The 22,980-nt window shown below is 36.5% G+C and overlaps 1 pseudogene; it reads left to right on the top strand.

The window, feature by feature from the left end:
- Positions 1-7,474: 7,474 nt before the first annotated feature.
- LOC121041639 (phosphatidylethanolamine-binding protein 1-like) lies at positions 7,475-16,247 on the top strand (annotated as a pseudogene).
- Positions 16,248-22,980: the final 6,733 nt, after the last annotated feature.

Raw genomic sequence — 22,980 nt, forward strand, 5'->3', positions numbered from 1 at the left:
TTGAGAGAGAGAGAGAGAGAGCAAGAGAAAACAGGTGCATGGGGGAAGGGAGAGAGAGAATCCCAAGTATGCTTTGTGCTGTCAATGCAGAGACCCACGTGGGGCCTGATCTCACAAACATTGAGATCATGACCTGAGCCAAAATCAAGAGTTAGACGCGCAAGTGATTGAGCCGCTCAGGTGACCCAGTTTACTTTGATTTTTAAAGTGAACAATGATCTTATAAAAGAATCTAAGAGGATAGTTTGTAAGAGAGACTAAAACCCTAATGTATGTTTTAATAAGTAAAATGAATAATTTTGCTGCTGCTTAACTATGCTTCATTCTGTTACAAATCTGGAGGGTTCCAAAATATAGCATATCTGACTGACATTATTTCAATATATTTGAACTGTGCTGAATGCTGGGCAGAAAAACAATGACTCCCCCACCTTCCCCATCCTGAGAGAGCTTCATAAGTCCCTTTGAAAGATGAGCAGAGTTAAAAAATATATGCTAATCACAGCACAAAATGTTTCCAAACAAGCAGGAAGTACCTAATTGGTCTGAGATACACAAGAATTCGATCAAGAAAAAGTGATGTCCAACTCAATAGTGTCTGAGGTTTAGTTGGATTTATTCCAAGAACATGGATGGAGTTTGAGAGTATTATGCTAAGTGAAATCAGTCTGTCCGAGAAAAGTCAATACTATATGATTTCACTCATATGTGGAATTTAAGAAACAAAACAAATGAGTAAAGGGGAAAAAAAGAGAGAGAAAGGCACAACAAGAAACGGACAGGTAACTATAGAGGACAAACCGAGGGTTGCCAGCGGGGAGGAGTGTGGGGAAATGGGTTAGATAGGTGATGGGGATGAAGAGAGTGTGATGAACACTGGGTATTGTATGCAAGTATTGAATCACTACATTGTGCACCTGAAACTACTATTACACTATATGTTAACTGACTGGAATTTAAATAAAATCTTTAAAAAAAAAAAAAAGGGTTGTAAGTAAACAAGTTTCTGGAGAGGGAGGAGGAAGCTAAAAGGTCCTGAGGGAAGAAGTGAAAAGGACTACTGGAGAGAAATAGATTGTCTGCTGTGCAGCGAGATGCAAATGGAGGATAGGATACACCATAATGAGAGAGATGGCTGAAGAGATACACAAAGTCATGAAAATCTTTTTATTCCAGGGTCACAGATTTAGAAATTTGATTGGAAAATGTAGAAAACCCTTAGGAAGTGATGTAATCAACTCTGCATTCTTAAAGATATTCCCAGTTGCAATGTGAATATTGAATTAGAATGTTATTTCTCAATGGAGACCATGCTGTTGGTATCTCATGAGCAGAGGCCACAGATGCTACTAAAGATCCTACATTGTATGGGAGAGACTTCCGCAAGCACAAGAAATTATGTCATCTAAAATGTCAGTAGGGGGGCGCCTGGGTGGCTCAGTGAGTTGAGCATCCGACTTCGGCTCAGGTCATGATCTCATGGTTCGTGGGTTCAAGCCCTGCATCAGGCTCTGTGCAGATTGTTCACTCAGAGCCTGGAACCTGCTTCGGATTCCGTGTCTCTGCTCTCTGCCCCTCCCCCGCTCACGCTTTGTCTCGCTCTGTTTCTAAAAAATAAATAAATGTAAAAAAAAAAAATTAAAAAAAATGTCAGTGCGAGGGTAGAGACAGCATGGATTAAGGGTAGGGTGTCATTAGTTTCTGATAAAGCCAGTTAATAGGCTATTACAATGATGAAAATAAGAGGCTTACGAAAGGTGGTTGAAACAAAAGAGTATGAAGGGAAGGAGTTTGAGTCTAAATATATCAACAGAAATTCATAATTGATTGATCTAGAGCATAGAAAGCTAAAGAAAATATTGGATTAATATAGTTTCATAAAAATCAAAATGGATAAAATTATAAAAATAAAAAGATGTATTATAAAAATGTCTTTCAGGCATAGCAAAGGTGTAAAAACCTCATTTTTACTTATGTGTTTTCTATTCCAAATGTACTTGCTGAGCTTGAGGAAGGTTTATCAACGTGCTTTTTTATCCAGCTCCTGCCTTATTTCTGTGCCACAGTTTTAAAAATGGAAAAGAAAAAAAAAAAAATAAGGACAACAGAAAAGAGTTTTGAATTGATTTTCTTCTTTCTTTACATTTTACTGTGTGTGAGTCTTCTCTAGGAATACCATTTCCTCTCATTCTAATTTCATGATCACTTATTATTTACCTTTTTTTTTTTAATACAAATGCTCGGTAAAAGGTTGAAAGTGTTTCTATCACTATACAAGAGGACTTAAAATGCTCTTGTAGTAAACAGCAGGTTATTTAAGTTCCCACAAAAAATTTCCTCTTTATGCATGCCAAATTGACATTTTACCTCTGGAGTCAAAATGCCTTGATATAAATTCTCGTTCTGCCCATCATTCTAGAAATTTTTACTTTTATTTTTTTTTTTAATTTAATGTTTTATTTATTTTTGAGACAGAGAGAGACAGAGCATGAACAGGGGAGGGGCAGAGAGAGAGGGAGACGCAGAATCTGAAGAAGGCTCCAGGTTCTGAGCCGTCAACACAGAGCCCGATGCAGGGCTCGAACTCACAAACCGTGAGATCATGACCTGAGCCGAAATTGGACGCTTAACCGACTGAGCCACCCAGGCGCCCCTTGAGACTTTTAATCTAGGGGAAATTACTCAATCCCTTCATGCTATGGTGTCATTAACTGAAAATATAAGCACAAAAGGTGCCTGGGTGGTTCAGTCAGACTGAACCAGGCTCTTGATTTCTGCTCAGGTCATGATCTCATGGTTCCTGAGAATGAGCCCCTGGTAGGGCTCTGCACCGACAGCATGTATCCTGCTTGGGAATCTCTCTCTCCCTCTCTCTCTGCCTCTCCCCTGCTCGTTCTCTCTCTCTCTCTCTCTCTTTCAAAAATAAATAAACTTTAAAAAAAGAGAATATAAGCACAAGGAACAACAGATAAAAGTGGTAAGAGAAAAGAATATTTTTGGTACTATCTGCTGCTGTAAATATGTATACATATATGTAGATGATAGATAAATCTTATATGAATATCTATGTCCATCTTTCTTTCCATGACTGATCTATCTGTATGAATGCAGTATCGCTAAACTGATATGGCTGTTATAACTTTGATTTTGGTACATGCGTTTATTTAGAAGCACCTGGACAACATCAGAGATATCCACAGATCTAATACCTCTCACCTAGTTGGTTAAGTGATTGCAGGTGAGATTATTTACTCCGGCAATTGTATTATAACACAATTGTATTATAACATAGTTTCACTCCCCTTTTACATAGAGAGAATGTCATTAAGTAAGCCAAAATATATATAAGCAAAGACCATATTGAAGATAACAGGTATGACGATCAGAGTCGGAGTCGAGTAAAATTTCAAACAGGCAGTGTCTTTAATATCTTGCTTAGCTTATGCTTGGTTCTCCAAGTGTTTCTTCTAACTCCACTATCATTGTTCAAAATATATGGTAATCTTATTCCTGCTAAAAGTAAAACAGTTTAGGTTTTTATACCCTCTAGGAATATTTACAGTTTAACTGGTGATTGTAAAATATTGATTGAACTTTGTGATTCTGGTGGCGGTGTATTAGACAATATGACAGACAGAGATGTGTTTTAGGGTAGAGAAAATACCTCGCTTGCCATTCTCAATTAAGTGATCCCTGTCAAATACAATAAATTTAAAACAATTTATGGATAACCAGCGAGAACTATTTTGCTCTGTGACAAAATTTCAGAAACACCACAACGAATTAACTGCTGCAAATCAGCAGGGGACTTTCTCCATTTGTGCCCAATGGCAGAAGTCCGACCATTATTCTGTGAGCTGGGGTTTGTTTTCATAGCACATATCACAATTCGACCACACAGGAAAAATGGACATTTTCTTTCTTCAACTTTTTTCTTAAATAAAAAAGGAAGGGAGAGATAATTGGCCATTATCTCACATATTCCAAGGGCAGCACCTTCCTTTGTGGCCTGTTGTGTCAGCTTTTGTTCAGGTTTCATCCTGTTTTCCCTGGGCCACTATTACAGCTTCTAAAAGTTAAGTTGAATATAAATATAAATTTCTGCCCCCCTTTTTTTTCTAATCACGGTATCAGTGTTTATGTTTTCTCCCTGTGGCTAGTGACTAACCTCCTGAATCCTGCTTTCAAAATTGATTTGAAGTCTATATTCAGTCATGTATTTCCATGTCTAATACATTTCTCTCTCTCTTGTCCACTGGAGACAGAGGATTTCTTTGTACAGCATCTAAGTGTTTTCTAATCTTCCAGAAAAAACACGAACCACTTCTATACCTTCTGTGCCACATAGACATAACATTCCTCCATGTTGTTTTCCCGACTGACATCTACATCTCATGTTTCCTGCCTAATTCATTGCTCCTCTCTTCTATCATTTAGAAAACCCATGCTCATTCTTAAAGTCAAATACCACTATTATAAGTCCTTCTTAAATTTCCTGAGTTCCAATGGAATAGTGAGTAAATTTTTAATACTTTTTATTATAAATGTTTTGTATCTTTTTTACAGATCAGATTCTGTCATTTTTTTTAAATGTTTATTTATTTTTGAGACAGAGAGAGAGCATGAACGGGGGAAGGTTAGAGAGAGAGGGAGACACAGAATCTGAAACAGGCTCCAGGCTCTGAGCTGTCAGCACAGAGCCCGACGCGGGGCTCGAACTCACAAACCACCAGATCATGACCTGAGCCGAAGTCGACTGCCCAACCAACTGAGCCACCCAGGCGCCCCTCAGATTCTGTCATTTAGATTCCATGAATAATGTATCACAGAACACTTACTCACTCTGCCCAAAGTCATACAATAAGCTGAATTCAATTCACTTATAGGAAACAGTCCCAGCTTTTGAAAAAGAAGTGACTGTGTGGTCCAGTGTCCTTCCTCAAGATCACTGACACATCTCTATTTCCTCATAAGTGCTCATAACTCTTTCTCTTGGTGGATTCAGATGTTATTGTTTTCTTCCTTTTATCAAAGTAGCCTTTTCCCAACAAATTTGCTAATCGCTGACAACTGACAGTTACACAGTCTGTCACTGATGGTGTTTTATGTGATACATTGATCAATTCTTAAACCATTTCTTCTTTCCTGTGCAAGAGAACCACTTTGACCAACCTTTTAGCCACAATTGATAAATACTACTGTTATCTGTCCTGAAATATGGCCAATCTGGAAAAGCTAACTAGTGGCATTTGGGATTTCTGTGTTGGAGAAATGTCTGTTCTCTGTTCTTTTTTATTGATGAGAATCTTTTTCCATTGGCTATTATTTATTGATGAAGCGATGGCAATGCTGAAGGAGTAGAAGTAGAAAATATCAGGGAAAGTCAAGGCTGACATCTGTCGAGCTGAATAGCTTCAGTTTAGTTTTAAATAGAGACTTTAGAGGAATCCAGAACGATGAACATACCATTTATGGCATGTTAAGAATTATCTTTCAAGCATTAATATGCAATACAAAATGTGAGGAACAACTATTACTTATTATCTAGCTTAAAGGATAATACATTATACAAATTATACACCACTATTTACTTTGTATCATACTCTCATGTTGCATCCACCTTCTCTCTGATACATAGAAGTAATCATGTTGAACTTACCGTTTACTTTCAGGCATCATAATTTTACTGTGAGTAAATGTGTCCTTAAATAATACAATATCAGTATCTCATGTTCTATATGTTTGATATGATTTCATCTTGTGAGTAAATTTTTACAAAATGCTTTGTTTGCTTAAATACGTGTTGATGAGGTCACTGATGTTTCGTACAGTTCTTTGCTCAATGTTGTATAATAGTTTATTGTATGAATACAATGCAATCCTGAAATCTAGGCTATCCCTAATCTCTGCTTTTGTAAACATTGCTGTGATAAATAATTCAGTCTGTATCTTCTGTGCTTTTTTTTTCTTACAATTTTTCATTGAAATATATACACTGAGGTTGAATTATAATGCATAGGTCACATGAATGCTAAACTTTAATAACTGTTGTAAAACCTCTTACACCAGCCTAGTATAAGATACCATGTAACTACTCGTCTAAAAGTTGTAAGGAGGGGCGCCTGGGTGGCGCAGTCGGTTAAGCGTCCGACTTCAGCCAGGTCACGATCTCGCGGTCCGTGAGTTTGAGCCCCGAGTCGGGCTCTGGGCTGATGGCTCAGAGTCTGGAGCCTGTTTCCGATTCTGTGTCTCTCTCTCTCTCTGCCCCTCCCCTGTTCATGCTCTGTCTCTTTCTGTCCCAAAAATAAACGTTGAAAAAAAAAATAAAATAAAAGTTGTAAGGAATTCTCAAAAGAAACTTGTAGACCTAATCAGTGAAATTAGGAAGGACACATGACATAAGAGCAACGCACAAATATCAATCTGATTCTATATGTTAATAATAAATAATTTAAAATGAAACATTTATACATCCCTCTATATAGAGAGAGAATGAAAACATATACATCAAATGAAATACTTAAGTGTAAACCGAGTAAAATATATACATGGAATGTATATATGAAAATGAAAAAAAGTTAAGAACTTTCATAAGTAATTGAGATGTAGCATATTTATGGGTTGGAAAGCTCAATATTATTAAGATATAACTTCTCCACAAATTGATCTATAGATTTAAGAAAATTTTAATCAAAATCCTGGCAAAATATATTATAAAAATAGACAAGAATATTCCCTAATACACTAGTGAAACAAACTAGAGTTTATAAATAGGTGTATACAATCATAGACAATTAATTTTTGACAAAGTTACAGACATAATTCAATAGAGAAAGTATGGATTTCCTTCAACAAATGGTGTTGGGAAAACTGAACACCAATATGCAATAAAAAAATGCCTTGATTTCATCTTCACAGCTTATAAAAATCCACTGTAAATTGATTATAGTTCTAATATAAAATGTAAAATAAAAATTTAGAAGAAAACACGCACACACATCTCCATGATGTTGGCTTAGGCAAAGAGTTCTTAGACACAGCATCAAAAGCATATTTTTAAAATACAGGGGGAAAAAAAATCTGACAAATTGGATTTAGTCCAAATCTAAAATTTTTGCTCTGTGAAAGACACTGTCAGGAGAATGAAAGAATAAGCTACATATTCAGAGAAAACTGCATACCCAGCAAAGGACACACGTACAGAATATGTGAAGGCCTGCCAAAATCAAACCGAGAACACATGCAATCCAAGTTTTCAAGTGGGTAGGTTCCTTGAGCATATACTTCACCAAGAAGATAGATAGCTGGCAAATGAGAACAAGGAACTATCATTACCATCAAAGAAGTTCAAATGAAAACCACAAAAGACACCACTAGTGATCCCGGGCCTCACAGGGTCGGTTTGCAGACCGGTAGGAGTCAGTGCCCCTGGCCCAGGCCCAGCCTCCAGCTGTCCTTCCCACTTCGCCCAGTGATGCCAATGGACCTCAGCAAGCGGTCCTGGCCTGTGACCTGCAGGAAGTGGAAGAGTGGCCACAGCATCCGCTGCAGGTCAAAATCTTCGGAGCACAGGTGGATGGAGCTGGGCAAAGTGCTGACGCCCACCCAGGTGAAGAACCAGCCCACCGGTCTTGCATGGGATGGCCTCGATCCAGGTGAACTGCATACCTACGTGGTGACAGATCCCGATGCTTCCAGCAGGAAGGACCCCCAAAACGGAACGGCACCATTTTCTGCTGGTCAGCCTGAAGGGCAGTTACATCCGCAGTGGCACAATCCTTCTGATTACCTCGCCTCTGGGCCTCCCAAGGCCACAGGCCTTCGCCACTAGGTCTGGCTAGTTTTCAAATACAATGGGCCACTGGCGTGTGAGGAGCCCATTCTCAGCAACCAATCTGGGGACGGCTGTGGTGAATTCAAAGTGGCATCCTTCTGCAAAAAGGAGCTGGGACCCCCGGTGGCCGGCACGTGTTACCAGGAAGAATGGGATGACCAACTGCCCAAATTCTGGAAGCAGCTGCCTGGGAAGTCGGGAAATGCTAGAAGACAGAAACCATCCCAGAGGTCTGGAGCGGTGTTCTCAAGTTCAGGGATGTATGTAGATTCCTCTGCTTCTCCGTTCCCATTCTCACAGATGAGGCCAGAGCAATCAGGTAGTGGTTTAAGGTAGCTTTTCCATTTGCCTATCCTTTATAATTGAGAGGGTCACACCCCGGTTTATGTTTTGATCACATCTGAATTCCACTTGCGGCGGGGGGAGGATGCATTTTGGTACTAGCAACCCAGAATTTAAAGAAGAAAACATTCAGGTAAAAAGAGTGGGCCTACAGTAGGCCAAAGAATCTCTAAGGGAGATTTACATAAAAAGAGATTTGTTTCTTCTTCTTCCATTGTGAACTGGAGTCCCAAATTGTGCATGACAGCACTTCTGGGTGGTGTTTTTACAGCCAGCTCTCTCACTAAGACAGCCAGAGTTTGACGTGTCCCCAGTGTGATGATGTGCCTTGGGCTGCTTACTAGGGTCAGTGTCCTGCTCTGGCTCCTTTAAAGAGCAGTACTGGAAAAAACAATAGGGACAGTCACTTTGCTGTCAAGACCCTGCCATCGAGATGAGCTGCAGGGCTGGGTGAGTGAGGGTCAGAAATCTCTAAGTCTGTGCCTCTTAAACTGGTCACTCCATCTGTGTAAGAAAAGATGACTGGGAGTTGTGGAATGTTGTACTAATTCTGCTGTTTGCTTATAGTTGAATACAAATAAAAACATTATGTGAGGAAGAAAAAAACAATAAGACAGCATTGTATGCCTGTTAGAATGAGTAAAATTAAAAATAAACTGATAATACCAAATCCTACCAACATGTGAAGCAACTAGAACTCTCCTATGTTTTCAGGAGGAATGAAAAATGGTACAGCCACTTTGAAAAAAAAATTGGTAATTCCTTGTAAAGTTAAAGATACATTAGCCTATAATCAGCAATCTCTCCCTAGCTATTTTCCCTAGAGAAATCAAAATTCATGTTCACACTAAAATGTGTACACAAATACTCATAGGAGTTTTATCCATAATCGCCAAGCAGTGGAAATAGCCCGAATGTTCTGTAATGAATTTATTGCCATTAGGTGAATTAATTATACAAAATATGGCATATTCATATAATAGAATGGTAGTTAGCAATAAGTAATAGACTATAAATACAGGCAACAACTTGAATGAATCACAAAATAATTGTTTAGACTGAAAGAAACCAAACTTACCAAGGTTATGTGAGGCGTCATTACATTTATAAGAGATTCTGAAAAATTACAAAACCACGGGATCAGAGAACATACCAATATTATAAAAATGGAAACAAAAACTTGACTTCATGTAAATTTAAAGATTAAATTTAAAAAGAAAGCAAGTTAAATAGAAAAGAATCTCTGACATCATATTATGCTTTGCACGGAATGATTTTGTTAAATGCCATTTCCACCACACCACAATTTCTGTGAAATGTTTACTGCAATTTTCCTTCAAGAAAACTACCTATTTGCTTGTTTGTTATTCTCTTTTTGCCTGTTGCATCTCTAGGAAAAGTATATACATGTAAATATATACTTGCCACCATTTTGGACACTTTGACTCATATATTTGGTTAACATTGTCTTTCTCATGCACCTTCGTCCTCTTTTCATCTTGTACTATTAAACTGTAGCTATGACAAATAGTCAAGTTGAGTTTAGTGCCGAATAAATACAGGAATAATGAATGAATAAAAAGTAGATCAAACATTTGAATTATATAAAACTACAGTTGACACCGACACCCTAAATAATGTTTATACATTTCAGCCAGAGAACTTTCCTCACTTTATTGTCACTGTATTTATTGATGATATAACATCATATCACAATTATTTTCTGACAGATTCAGAAATTAAATTTAATAATTGTCAATATTTCCATGTATATTTTCTCTTTCTCTCTCTCCCCCATAACTCTATAAGGTGTCTATATAATGTGAGTATATTGTACAATATGACTATATGTGGGTTGTGTGTATGTATACATATACATGTAGGAGCTCCTGGGTGGCTCAGTCGGTTAAACCTCCGATCAGGTCATGATCTCTCACGGTTCATGGCTTTGAGCCCACGTCAGGCTCTGTGCTGACAGCTCAGAGCCTGGAGTCTGCTTCATATTCTGTGTCTCCCTCTCTCTCTGCCCCTCCCCTGCTCATACTCTGTCTCTCAAAAATAAATAAAACGTGAAAAAAATAAAAATAAATAAAAAATAAAAATGTACTTTACATAGAGTATATGTTTATTTTTATATTCACTTTGCATATACACACATACATTTTTTTAAATTGGAAATGTATAGGTTGGTTTCTCGCTTTTATGCTCTTTCTAATTTGCAAACTCTCATAAACAATATCATTCTCATATATTGGTTATATTTAAAGTTCACTTAATTGCATTGTGTTCAATTATAAAATGATTTATTTGAGCATGCAGGCTTTTTCTATTTTTTCTGTTACATTATTTTATAACTTCTGTAATGTGTTTAATTACTAAATGTCCCTTTGATTCACGGTCTATTTTTGTGGGTTTGTATAGAATTAGAATATGCCACTATTAGAGTTGTGTTTCGTTTGTTTGTTTGTTTTGTTTTGTAAGTCGGACCCATGCCCAGTGTGGGGCTTGAACTTAGAATCCTGAGATCAAGAGTCCCATGCTCTGCTGATTGATCCGCCACTAGCCCCTGAAATATGCCACTATTAAACTTAAGTATCAGCTATTTCTTTTGTTTACCTTTCCCTCAGACTTTTGATAAACAGTGTTAAAAAATTAATTCAAATCATTTATCTGTTCAATTAATCCCTTTCCATATTGAAGTACAACTTTGAAAATTAATAGGAAGAAACTTTTTGCTTTGGCATAGCTCTAGAGAGTCAAATTAATCATATTTATATTCAAATTCACGTGGCTGAAATTATAAGTGATTTGATTTTTAGTACTAGAATCTTTGTGGTTGAATCATATTAAAATAGTGTAAAAACATTCTCTAAATATTTTTATAAATTGACATAAATGTAAATAGAATTTTAACTGCTATCCCTGATTTCCACATTATAGAAAAAAGACTGATTAATAATATAAGAAGCTATAAATAGCTTCTTTAAATATAGTTCTGGCCAATATTAGCTGCCCAATATCCAAGAAACAAAATACACAGTTGGTTAGAAATAACACATATATAATAATTTTATTATTTTAGTTTTATTTTATTTTATTTTTTACAAATGTAATAATTTTAAAATTATCATTCACATAGGGGTGCCTGGGTGACTCCCACTATTAAGCATCTGAGCCCTGATTTCCGCTCAGGTCATGATCTCATGTTTTGTGGGATCAAACCCTAGAGCTCTGTGCTAAAAGCACAGAACGTGCTTGGGATTCTCTCTCTCCGTCTCTCTGCCCCTCCCCAACTTGCCTGCGTGTGTGCATGCACTTGCTCTCTCTCAAAATAAATAGATAAACTTAAATATATATATATGTATATATATATATACACATATATATATATGTATATATATATCATTCAAATAAATGATTTAAAGATCATTTATGGCACGGGGCGCCTGGGTGGCTCAGTCGGTTAAGCTTCCGACTTCAGCCAGGTCACGATCTCGCGGTCCGTGAGTTCGAGCCCCGCGTCGGGCTCTGGGCTGATGGCTCAGAGCCTGGAGCCTGTTTCCGATTCTGTGTCTCCCTCTCTCTCTGCCCCTCCCCCGTTCATGCTCTGTCTCTCTCTGTCCCAAAAATAAATAAACGTTGAAAAAAAATTAAAAAAAAATCATTTATGGCCCATGTTTTGACCACCTCTGAAATTATTTCCTTAAAATATATAAGAAAAAAATCTTTGTTCCCATAATAGATACCTCATTAAAAAAATCTGGCTGGACTTCCCATTGGATTGTCACATGATTTAATATTATTATACAAAATATAAAAACAAAAACAAAATAAAACATGAAGAAGAAGCTATTCATAAAAGTTGTTCTTGCAGAAACATCGTGCGTGTCTTGAGCTGTCTTTTTTAATTCTGTTCCTCCCTCAGTCTTTCTTCCATAATTCATTTGGATTTAGTAGGAGACAAAAATGTAGAATATAGACAGTAACCTTGGATTACTTGTTTTATTTTACATTTCTTTTTTTTTTTATTTTGCATTTCTTAATGAATACGGTTTTCTATTGATAATCATAAAAAAAATAAGTGTTTTCGTTTTTCTACTAAAGGATAATCGTTTTGTTGGTGTTTACTATAACTAAACAACCCGGTCCCCTTTTATCTTCCTCTTCCTCCTCTCTCTATCTCACGATCATCACCATCATTATTATTATTTTCATAATAATGGAACAGTTTCTTAACTAATACTAAAGTTCATAAATGAACTCCCTACTAGGAGTCAGGTTCATATACTATAATATTCAAAAATTCATATCTTTAAATGCTGAGTAAGTAAAATTAAGAAAGTATGGTTACTAGTTCCTCTATTAGGCGTTAGTGTGTTTAGGACTAGATCATAAACAGCATCTATCTGCATAATTTGTGAAATATTAATAAAACCAATAAATAAGATGAAATATCTACAACTTTGTATTTGAATTTGAGAATAAACTTACAGTAATCTACTTTTATATTTAATGAAACAAAAGAGCAGAGCGATTAGGACATTTGTTCGAGCGAGCATAAGAAATAGTTAATTCTGGAATTCTGGGTCTCTGCTTCTTTTACTGAGTCTGCCAAAGAGAATTTCCAGTTCTAAAGAGCTGATATTTTAGTGTAACTTGTGTATGCCACGGATGAAACCCGTTCATTGGTTGAGTGACTGAATTCTGTTTCGCTCAAGGGAGTGCATTCCCACCAGCTCAGGTGGTGAAAGAACACAGGTGAACTGCATTTGTCCAGACTGAGGCTTCTAAAGCTTTCTGCACTCTTTTTTCCCCTTCTCCAAATTATTTCGTTAAGGCTCATGAACTTTATGCCTTAACAGATATTTGGGGCAAAGAACTAGACAAAAGAATTAAGATAATTTGAGAAAACTAGAGATTTTTAATTATCAAAACATCTGAAACAATTTTTCCAATTTAATTTTTATTGTCCTGTTTTAATGAGATGATAAAAAGAAAATATGTTGTTTTTTTTAATGCTTATTTATTTTTGAGAGGGAGAAAGAACATGAGCAGAGGAGGAGCAGAGAGAGAGAGAGGGAGACACAGAATCGGAAGCAGGCTCCAGGCTCTGAGCTGTCAGCACAGAGCCTGACGCTGGGCTCAAACTCATGAACTGTGAGATCATGACCAAACCAAAGTCGGATGTTTAACTGACTGGACCACCAAGGCGACCCATACATTGGTATTCTTTACTGGCCATTAGTGTAATCTCTATTATGAATAAGTGTTGAGGAGATACAAAGTATCTAGTATGTTTTTGCCTCCAAGTAAGTTAAAATCTTAAAAGAAAGATTTTTTTTAATGGTCTCAAAAAAGAAACAATTATCAATATGCTATACAGGCAACCACTGTCATAAAAATTGAAGATTAGAGATATGAGTAACTGGGTTTATCCAGTCAACAAATAAGTTGAAAGTCTTAATATATATGTGATCCTCTCAAAAGTGATATAACAAATGAATGTTTATTAAATATGTAATTAAGCATTACAGTAATTTTTCCACTTTTTTATATTTCCATTTAAAATAAACACTAATTAGACATTCCTAACATGTTGATATTTAGATTAAAATACCTCCTAATAAAATAGATATGATTTTTATGCAAGATTTTTTTCATAGAGAAAGCACATAAATTTCACTCTGTTATGAAGCAAACCTTTATTTTTTGGTATTTAAGTAATGATAGTGGCTACAGTTTATTGACTTGTAGTAACATGTTTTCTAAACTAAGCACATTACATATGTTTTCTCAGTAAAACCTTAGAATACGTATCTCTTTGGATTGAGAACGCTGAGTCTGAGATTATATAATTCACTCAAGGTCAAGAGTTTGGTAGTTTACACTCAGGTTTGTATAACCTCAAGACTTATCCTTGAAATGATGTTATATGCCTTTCACATACATTGACATTTTATAAGAGAAATTATTTCATTACTGTAGGATTATACTATGCTCGAAATCATACATAATTTTGAAAGGTAGAATGATACTTTAAAAATCTTTATATCAAATCAGGAAATCTATCAAAAAGTTAAAATGAAATATTACTCTATTCCTTCCATGTTACATTCCTGGAGATGTTGTGTCTAATGATGCTAGACAAGATTATAAATTATATTACAAAGATTGACTAAGGCTCTCCAATCATTCATTGTCTTAGAGCATTTGCTTGACTGTAGATAAGATCTTTTGAGTAACAAGACTTACTGTGTTATTATATAGATATATGAAGCTCCACATTACCATACAGAATAAGGCAGATGGCAGATGTTTCCAGTTATGCATGATGATATTAACATGACAAAATCCATATCAGCCCTGCAGCTCATCTAAAATTCCATTACCTCATTATTGATTAATTCCTTCGACTTTAAATTTACTTGAGATGTACTTGACATATGTGTCTACTTTGTCTATTTATCCCAGAATGTTCTACCTGTCAAAATGAAGGAATCTCATGGTGTTCTTTCAATGAGGAGAAAATTAACATTAGCACATTTGCCCTTGATAAAACAACACACACAAACTAAAGTCTTAGTCATTCTAATACAGACACGTTACACACACAATAATTATGCATGTAATTATTTTCCCATGACTCAAATTATGGAAATCTTTAAATTCTACAAAGGTGCTTAGTGCCCTTTTTCTATTTTCCCTTTTATAGTTTTGGCCCAGCCAAAAAGCTATAAGGAGTAAAAATCCCTGTGCCTTAAATATTGTAAGCATTTTGGAAATCCCCAAGGGGGGGGGGGAAATGAAATATTTGTGGCCATTAGTGTAATCTCTACTACACTAATCTCTATCACACTGTTTCTTTGTAACAGTATTATATGGCATGGCAATACTATTTTGATTTTTAGTTTATTATTTGAAAGAATAAAATTATACATACATTTGATTACAAAATTGTAAGATTTACCTAGGTGAATATACACCTTGTAAGTGTCACGTATTATATTGTGCATGCATCTATTGAAGTATTTTTAAATATATTTTTGGTTATTTATTGTCATAACTTAATAAGTGGTCAAATGCTAAGTGATTGAAGAAGTCTATTGGGCAAGTGTTTATTTACAAAAAAAATCTTTTTTTTTGAAGGATGGAGAAAGCTTCAAAAGTAATAAGGAATTTTTATTTATTTATTTATTTATTTATTTATTTTTTTAATTTTTTTTTTTCAACGTTTATTTATTTTTGGGACAGAGAGAGACAGAGCATGAACGGGGGAGGGGCAGAGAGAGAGGGAGACACAGCATCGGAAACAGGCTCCAGGCTCTGAGCCATCAGCCCAGAGCCCGACGCGGGGCTCGAACTCACGGACCGCGAGATCGTGACCTGGCTGGAGTCGGGCGCCCAACCGACTGCGCCACCCAGGCGCCCCGTAATAAGGAATTTTTAATGTACTTGGAAAGACACAAATTAATCAGATAGTTGAAGATGAGGAACTAGAATGTCTCAGGAAGGTGAATTATTCATTTAAAGTGTGATGTTCAGAAAAGAATATAAAGCATGATCAATGGGAGATGTATGAGCCACTGTTCCCGGAGAAGAAATTTTTACTTGGCTTGAGTCGGCATACCACACAGAATTAGAAAGAAGAGCAGTAAGTTAGTTTGGCGGCTATGGAAACAAAATAATATATTCAGTCGGCATTTGCTGGATGCTTCCTTTCTCAGCACATTTCTTATTCTTTTAATACTTCAGCTAATTGAATTCTTTTTTTCCTAATTTTTTTTTTTTTAATTTACATCCACATTAGTTAGCATATAGTGCAACAAGGATTTCAGGGGTAGAGTCCTGAAATCAGCTAACTGAATTCGTAGAGCAGCCCTTTGCAAAATATCCCCCATTTCACAAGGCGGAAGTACAGACAACCGCCATTACCCCCAGCACTCCCACTGCTATGGCCCTCATCCACCGCCACCACAACCGCGGCGGCTGCTACTACCACGGACACACCCACAACTACACTATTCAACCCTGTTACCACTGTGACCTCCACTACCACCCCTGCTCGCGGTGACCACTGTTACCACTCTAACCTAAGCCATCATCAGCTCTTCATTTAATTACAACAACCTTTTCCTCGTTGGTCCTCTGCTGCTACTGAGAAACTCCGGCAGGTCTATTTTCCATACGGAAGTCAGAGAAACCTTTTAAAATATAAATCTGACCATATAACTTCCTTGTTCCAAAATCCTGTCTTCCCTTTCTATTGCTGATTCTTGTAACAGCAATCCAAAGTCGTCACCATGCCACAGCAGTCTGTAGGATCTAGCTTTGGCTCACCTTTCTAGAAGTAAAACCTATAATCTCCTGCTTCCTTTATTTCAAATAATTTGGCTTTTCTGCTTCTTCTCAAATACACAAAGCTCACTTACCTCTGGAACTTTTTAGGTGATTTTGTTTCTGCTTAGAATAATTTCTCCTCAATTTTCCGTGGCTCATTTTCTCAACTTATCCAGTCAAAAGACTAACTTTTGACAAAATTCTTCCCCAAACAAGTACTAAACTGGTGCCATCGTATTAGAACGCATTGCTTCCCTTCCCCGTAATCCTTGACCTGTTTTAGTTTGCTTCAAAGCACTTATAATACCATGATTTGAATAATTGCATTATGAGTTACTACTGTGCACCAGGCAGCATTTTAGGCGCTGGAAGTAAAGCAATGAACAAATGAGCTAAATATCAAAGCAAAAGGAAAACATAAAATTCCACCTTTGTGAAACATACATGTAGTCTCCAAGAGAGAACAATAAACAGAAAAAATGTAAAATTTATGTTGGATTAGAAATGAAATTATTTTTTGTCTATGTCATTAGAATATAAACTCCATGAAGGCAATTAACATACATGATTTTCAATGGAAATGTCACGTTTTCTTGGACTTACTAGTCACTGGGGCCAGATCACAGAGTTGTCTGCATGATGTATTATTTGAGTCCGTTTGGTTGACTTTGTCCACTTTGCAGGCCACTGGAAAGTGTCCAACTTTTGAGGCACTTAGGAAACTTATCAGAGCAGCATATCCCAGTGCGATTTGTATTGTTTCCAATATCCAAAGGAGTCCATCAGGCAGTAAACTTTCAAATTTTGATTTGATTTTATTTCATTTTACATTTTATTTTTTTTTTCTTTTCATTTCATTTGGGTGTAATTGACATACAAAATGTTTTGCATATTTAATGTATACATCTCGATGAGCTTGAGGACAAGTATGCATCTATGAAAATGTCATCATATGCAATGTCTGAAATTTATCCATCCCCTCTGGAAGTTTTATCTTATCCTTTTTTTTTCTGATAAGAACATGCAGTGTAAGATCTACCCTCAATAAATGGTTAAGTGTACAAGGTAGTAATGTCAACTGTATGCACTATGCTGTACAGTGGATCTTTATGACTTAGTTATCTTGCATCAGTAAAACCGCACAGTCTTTGATCAGCACCTCCTCGCTTCTTTCTTGTCCCAGACCCTGGTAACCACCATTCTACTCTCTGCTTCTGCAAGTTTGACAATGTTAGATTCCTGATACCAGTGATTATCATGCACTATTTGTTCTTCTGTGTCTGGAATATTTCCCTTAGCATGTCTTCCCTTAGGATGTCTTCCAAGTTCATCCATGTTGTAGTTAACGGTAGGAACACTGTTCTTATTTTTTTAGGGATAAGGACTATGAGAAGCCATCAATTACTTTTCATTGGGAGAGGATATCCTAAAAAGCTCCATTGCTTGAACACCAAGAAACTCATCAGTGTACTGTATTTGCCATTTTCTGTCATATATAAATTTTACCAAAATATAATGTGTCTGCTACTTCTCATTCTCATTTTCTTATTAGCTAGATGCAATCATAGTAATACATCATCATGGTATCCCATCAAATGAAAACAATCAAAAAATCAAGAACAAAACATTACGTCCTGGCAGACAAAACTTGCACAGTGCCTTAGAATCTATATGTAAGAATATATTTAAGTTATTGTAGACAAAACTGGCACAGTGCTTTAGAATCTTTGTGCTTCTGTGATTAGATATCAAAAAGTGTTTTGCCATTCAAAGAAAATTATTTTTAGTGTTTTGATTATTTGTGTGTTGAAAAAAAACAGACGTCTAGCTCAATAGCTATATACCAGGTGCCAGGTATATTTGTCCAAGTTAAGCATACTCACACATACCTTTTCTCAAATATATTTGGAGGTGCAGCTAAATATGTTTATGAAAATTCATTGAAAACATCTCAATGTGTCCATCTTTTGAAAAGCAAACACAAGTAAAAGTAAACGGCACGCATTTTTCACATCCTTGATGGTTGGCGCTCAACTCTACAATTTTCTGAGAAATGCAGTAGGAGTTTTGATTTACTACTTTGACAGAAAGAGAGCGATCCCAGGGCTCTTGACTCTTCCTAACCAGGAATTGGGAATAAAATGTGGGGCTTCTGTCTGTTGCTGAGCACATAATTCAGGAACTGTGTAAATAACTGCAAACAATGTTCATGATCCAGGTGGATGCCCCTTGAATTGGACATAATCAAAACTTAAATTAAATGTCTATACCCTAGTCCGCTTCTGTGTTGACTGATTAACAGTGGCATGCTTGGTCCCCTTATATTTGTGTTAACTAAAGAGAGTTTCTAATAATGAATGACCTCTTAAAATAGTTCCCAGTCTCCTGGAATAATTATTCTAACAATTTGCCATAGATTTCTTTGAGAAAGGGTAGGAGGAAGGTTTACAGCGTATATCTCTAATGCTTCATAGGTTTTTTTTTTTTTTTCTAAGAAAAATAGCCTTGCATTCATTCAAGAAGCTTAAGGACTGTGTAATAATTTAAATCTGAGATGTAGGCGAGAGCCCATAATGAATGTCCGAGTACGGCTTCACCATGCCTGAAACCTCCTTTTCAATTACACGTCCGGTATACAGTAGGACCTTAGCAGGAGCTTCGTTTGGAGAATCTGTGATCAACTTCTTGATCAAACTCTTTTGAATGTGTTCTTTTGTCATTTCAAACTCATTTAGCTTTTGTTTACTCTGTAGCAGAGATTTCGGTCAACCACGTGAACAAACATTTACAATTATAATAATGTATGAGCTAACACAAGGGTCAGCAAAGTACAGCTTATAGTTCAAACCCAACACACTACCAATTTTTGTGAATACATTGTTATTGGCATACAGTTGTGTCTATTCACTGATGTGTTAACTATGGCTATCTTAACGCAATGGCAAAGTTGTGTAGTCATGGCAGAAATAACGTGGTCTGTAAGGTTTAAAATGTCTAGTATCTGACCTTTTGCAAAGAGAGTTTATCCACCACTTAACTAGTGCATTGAGTTCAGAATCTCTGGCATGTATATGCGTATTAATTCTCATACTATGTTTTTAAAGACCTAAAAACATCAGAATCCAACTCCACATACCTTCTCTACATTTTAGGTAATACCTTCTAGCAAAATCTTGACACTATTCTGCTATGAAACTTTATTCCTGGTCTTATCCAACCTCACCTACTCCCAAACAAACAGGAATTGACTTGAGTATAAAATTGGAGGCAATGAAGTGAGGTCAGGGTGAAGGTTGAAAAATATCTTCATCCCCAACGAGGCACCTGCCTAAAACAGGTTATTGTAAGATCTTTAATCAAAATAGAAATAGACACATAAAAGAAAGGAAGAGTAACTTGCTGGCAAAGGAAATCAAGTAGGGTTTGGAAAGCTGCTATCTTCTGAATGACCTATACCTCCCATATGGCTCCATTGTAATTCTCAGGGTCTCACACCTTAACAAGAATTCCCTGAATTTCAAATAAAAGACCCAGTGAAGCTGATGATTCAAATGACATTACAATTCTGCAGTCTTTGAATTTGATTCTTGGTTACTTTAGTTCTGCAGTGACTTAGCGATAAATTCTTTCAGCACAGCCATAGACAACTATTTATCTAACCATTCCCCAAGTTGAGAAATTGAGAGAGTCATTATTTTTCTATAAGGCTGCCGTAAGATTAGAAGCAAGCAGCCTATCCTATATCCCTTATATTCCTCATGCTAGCATCATCTCACTAGACACACTAAGTATAGGTAGATCATATCAGTATCCATGGCTGAAAATTTAAATAACTCTTTTGTTACTACCTGGCAGACATTGCTAGTCTCATTTTTCAATATCAGGTGGATCCTTCCTGACTGGTAATCCAATAAGGCCAAATAACCATGCGTAAGGCTTCATTTCCTTGAGGTTCTATTGCCTGTAACTACATTTGTCATCAATTTCTGATATAGTCAGGATTCTTAAGTGAAAAAAAGGAAGAAGAAAAAGAAAAAAAGAAAGAATCTACTCAATTGAAGTCTAAATGGAATTTACTGAAAGGTATTTGGATCTTTGAGTGGGTCGTGAAGTCAGGCATAGGTATTACTAGCGACCGTATATCCCAGCCTGGGGTCATTACAACAAAGATCACAACTGGCAGGGCCAGGGTCACCGCATCTGACAGGGTTGATGTGGGTGCTGAATGCCAGAGACTCTTTTTTTAAATTATGGTCCAGACACCCAGGTGATTCGGCCATCATTTTCAAGCATATACAATGTATGGTATTTGCCGCCTTCATTGTCTTTTCTGGATGAGAATTCCACATTTAAAATTGAGAAGATGGAACCATTGGGAACTATTCTGGCTGTAAGAGAGGGCAGGAAAGCAAAATTTTACTTGTCCTTTTGGGAGAAATAAGTTACAGTATGAGAATGTACTTAAACATAATCAGAGGTATTCAAAACTTGCTATGTGACTAAAATATGACAAATTTCCAGCACACCAACTGAAAAAAAAGAGGAAGCAATGAAACATAATTTTGACATCTTTATAATTGTTTTAAGTGTATGCACTCTAGAAACAATAATGTGTTTGCTACTCTTGAGTGTACCATAAAAACTACGCATCTGTTCCTTAAAGAACTTGACATGATCTGGCTCAGTAATTTTTATGTTGTGATTGTTGTTCTTCTTTAAAACATCAGTGAACATATTGTAATGCAAAGGGTACTGAATGTCTATGTCTGTGTTATAGTGTCACTTAATTTGATTTCACATTGATTACCAATAGGTACTATATTTCTAATTTCAGTAACAGGTAGTATTTACATCCATATGGCTTAAGTACTAATTAAAAAAAGCTTTGTGTACTCTCTCTTTCTCTCAAAATACATAAACATTAAAAAAAAGGGGGGAGGAGCAGCGCCTGGTGGCTTAGTCGGTCAAGTGTCTGACTTCAGCTCAGGTCATGATATCGTGGTTTGTGAGTTCAAGCACCACATTGGGCTCTGTGCTGACAGCTCAGAGCCTGGAGCCTGTTTCAAATTCTGTGTTTCCCTCTCTCTCTGCCCTTCCCCTGCTCCCACTGTGTGTCTCTCTCTCTCAAAATAAATAAACATTAAAAAAAAAGTTTTGTATAAATTGAAAGCAAACCTGCTTAACTCACAACAAATTATCTAATATTATCTCATTCACTCTCATTCATATATATACATATATACACACACACACACACACACACACACACACACTTTTATCTTTAAATCTCATGGCCTCATAAAATATGTGTTAATAATAAAAATGCTTAACATGATTTCACATTTTAATCCAAACATTGTAATGGAGAACACAATTATTGAACAAAGGAATTGGAGATAAGTCAGTTCAGAAGGAACATATTTTCTTCTGAAGAAATGTTCTTGTAATGGGCTTTTTGGAAAATAGAACCTAAAGAATTCAGCCACCTTTGACTAATTCTTGGATTACTATCTTTTTCCTTATTAATTTAATATGCACTTTAGTATCTCATGGATTCTAGGAATAGTTGATTAACTCATCAGTATATACTGATATTTTGCAAGAAAAGTAAAGTGACTCATTTTAGAAAACAAAACTACAGTTTCAGTTGCAATTTGATTTTTCTAATTGTTTAATATTTATTTATTATTTTGAGAGAGAGAGAGACAGAGAGACAGAGCATGAGAGCAAGGGAGGGTAGAGAGAGAGAGAGGGAGACACAGAATCTGAAGCAGGCTCTAGGCTCTGGGCTGTCAGCACAGATCCCCACGCTGGGCTCTAACTCACAGACTATGTGATCATCACCTGAGCAGAAATTGGATGCTTAACCGACTGAGCCACCCAGGCGACCCTCGGTTGCAATTTTAGATGTGTCTTTTTTCATTAAGCACTGGCTATGGGCCTCAGCTTAGAATTTGAGGTCTGATCTATGAGTGGACCAGGACAAACATATATGGCTTTTGTTTCTTAATAAACATTTCTCTGTAAAGTATATTTCCTTAACTCATGCCTTTATTTTTTGCCTGACAAAGAAACTGTAATTGCCAAAATAACGTGGATGGTACCGATTATAGGGGAAATGGCAATTGGTTATACTTGAAATCAAGTGTTAAAAGTTTTTATCATTAAAGGACATTTTATCAAACCATTATATTTAAAGATAGAGTATGTATGTATATGTTGTCCTGGCCTATTGTTAACCAGTATTGTAGGTGGATTGGCCCTTGTTGTTACTATTATTGCAAGATGCCCTTTAGCAATAACCATCAAGAAACTTTGAAACAATAAACTTTCTTGCTTAACAAGCTGTGGACCACACAAGGCACACCTAGGGGCACATTGTGAGATCTGGGTGCAGGGAGGGGAGAGTGACCGAGTGCATGCACTGGGGTCTGCTTTTATCAGCGTCTAAGGAGGGGCCTGACATT

The sequence above is a fragment of the Herpailurus yagouaroundi genome, unplaced genomic scaffold (genome assembly GCF_014898765.1).
Source record: "Herpailurus yagouaroundi ecotype Mexico unplaced genomic scaffold, PumYag 29, whole genome shotgun sequence".
Lineage (NCBI taxonomy): Eukaryota > Metazoa > Chordata > Mammalia > Carnivora > Felidae > Herpailurus > Herpailurus yagouaroundi.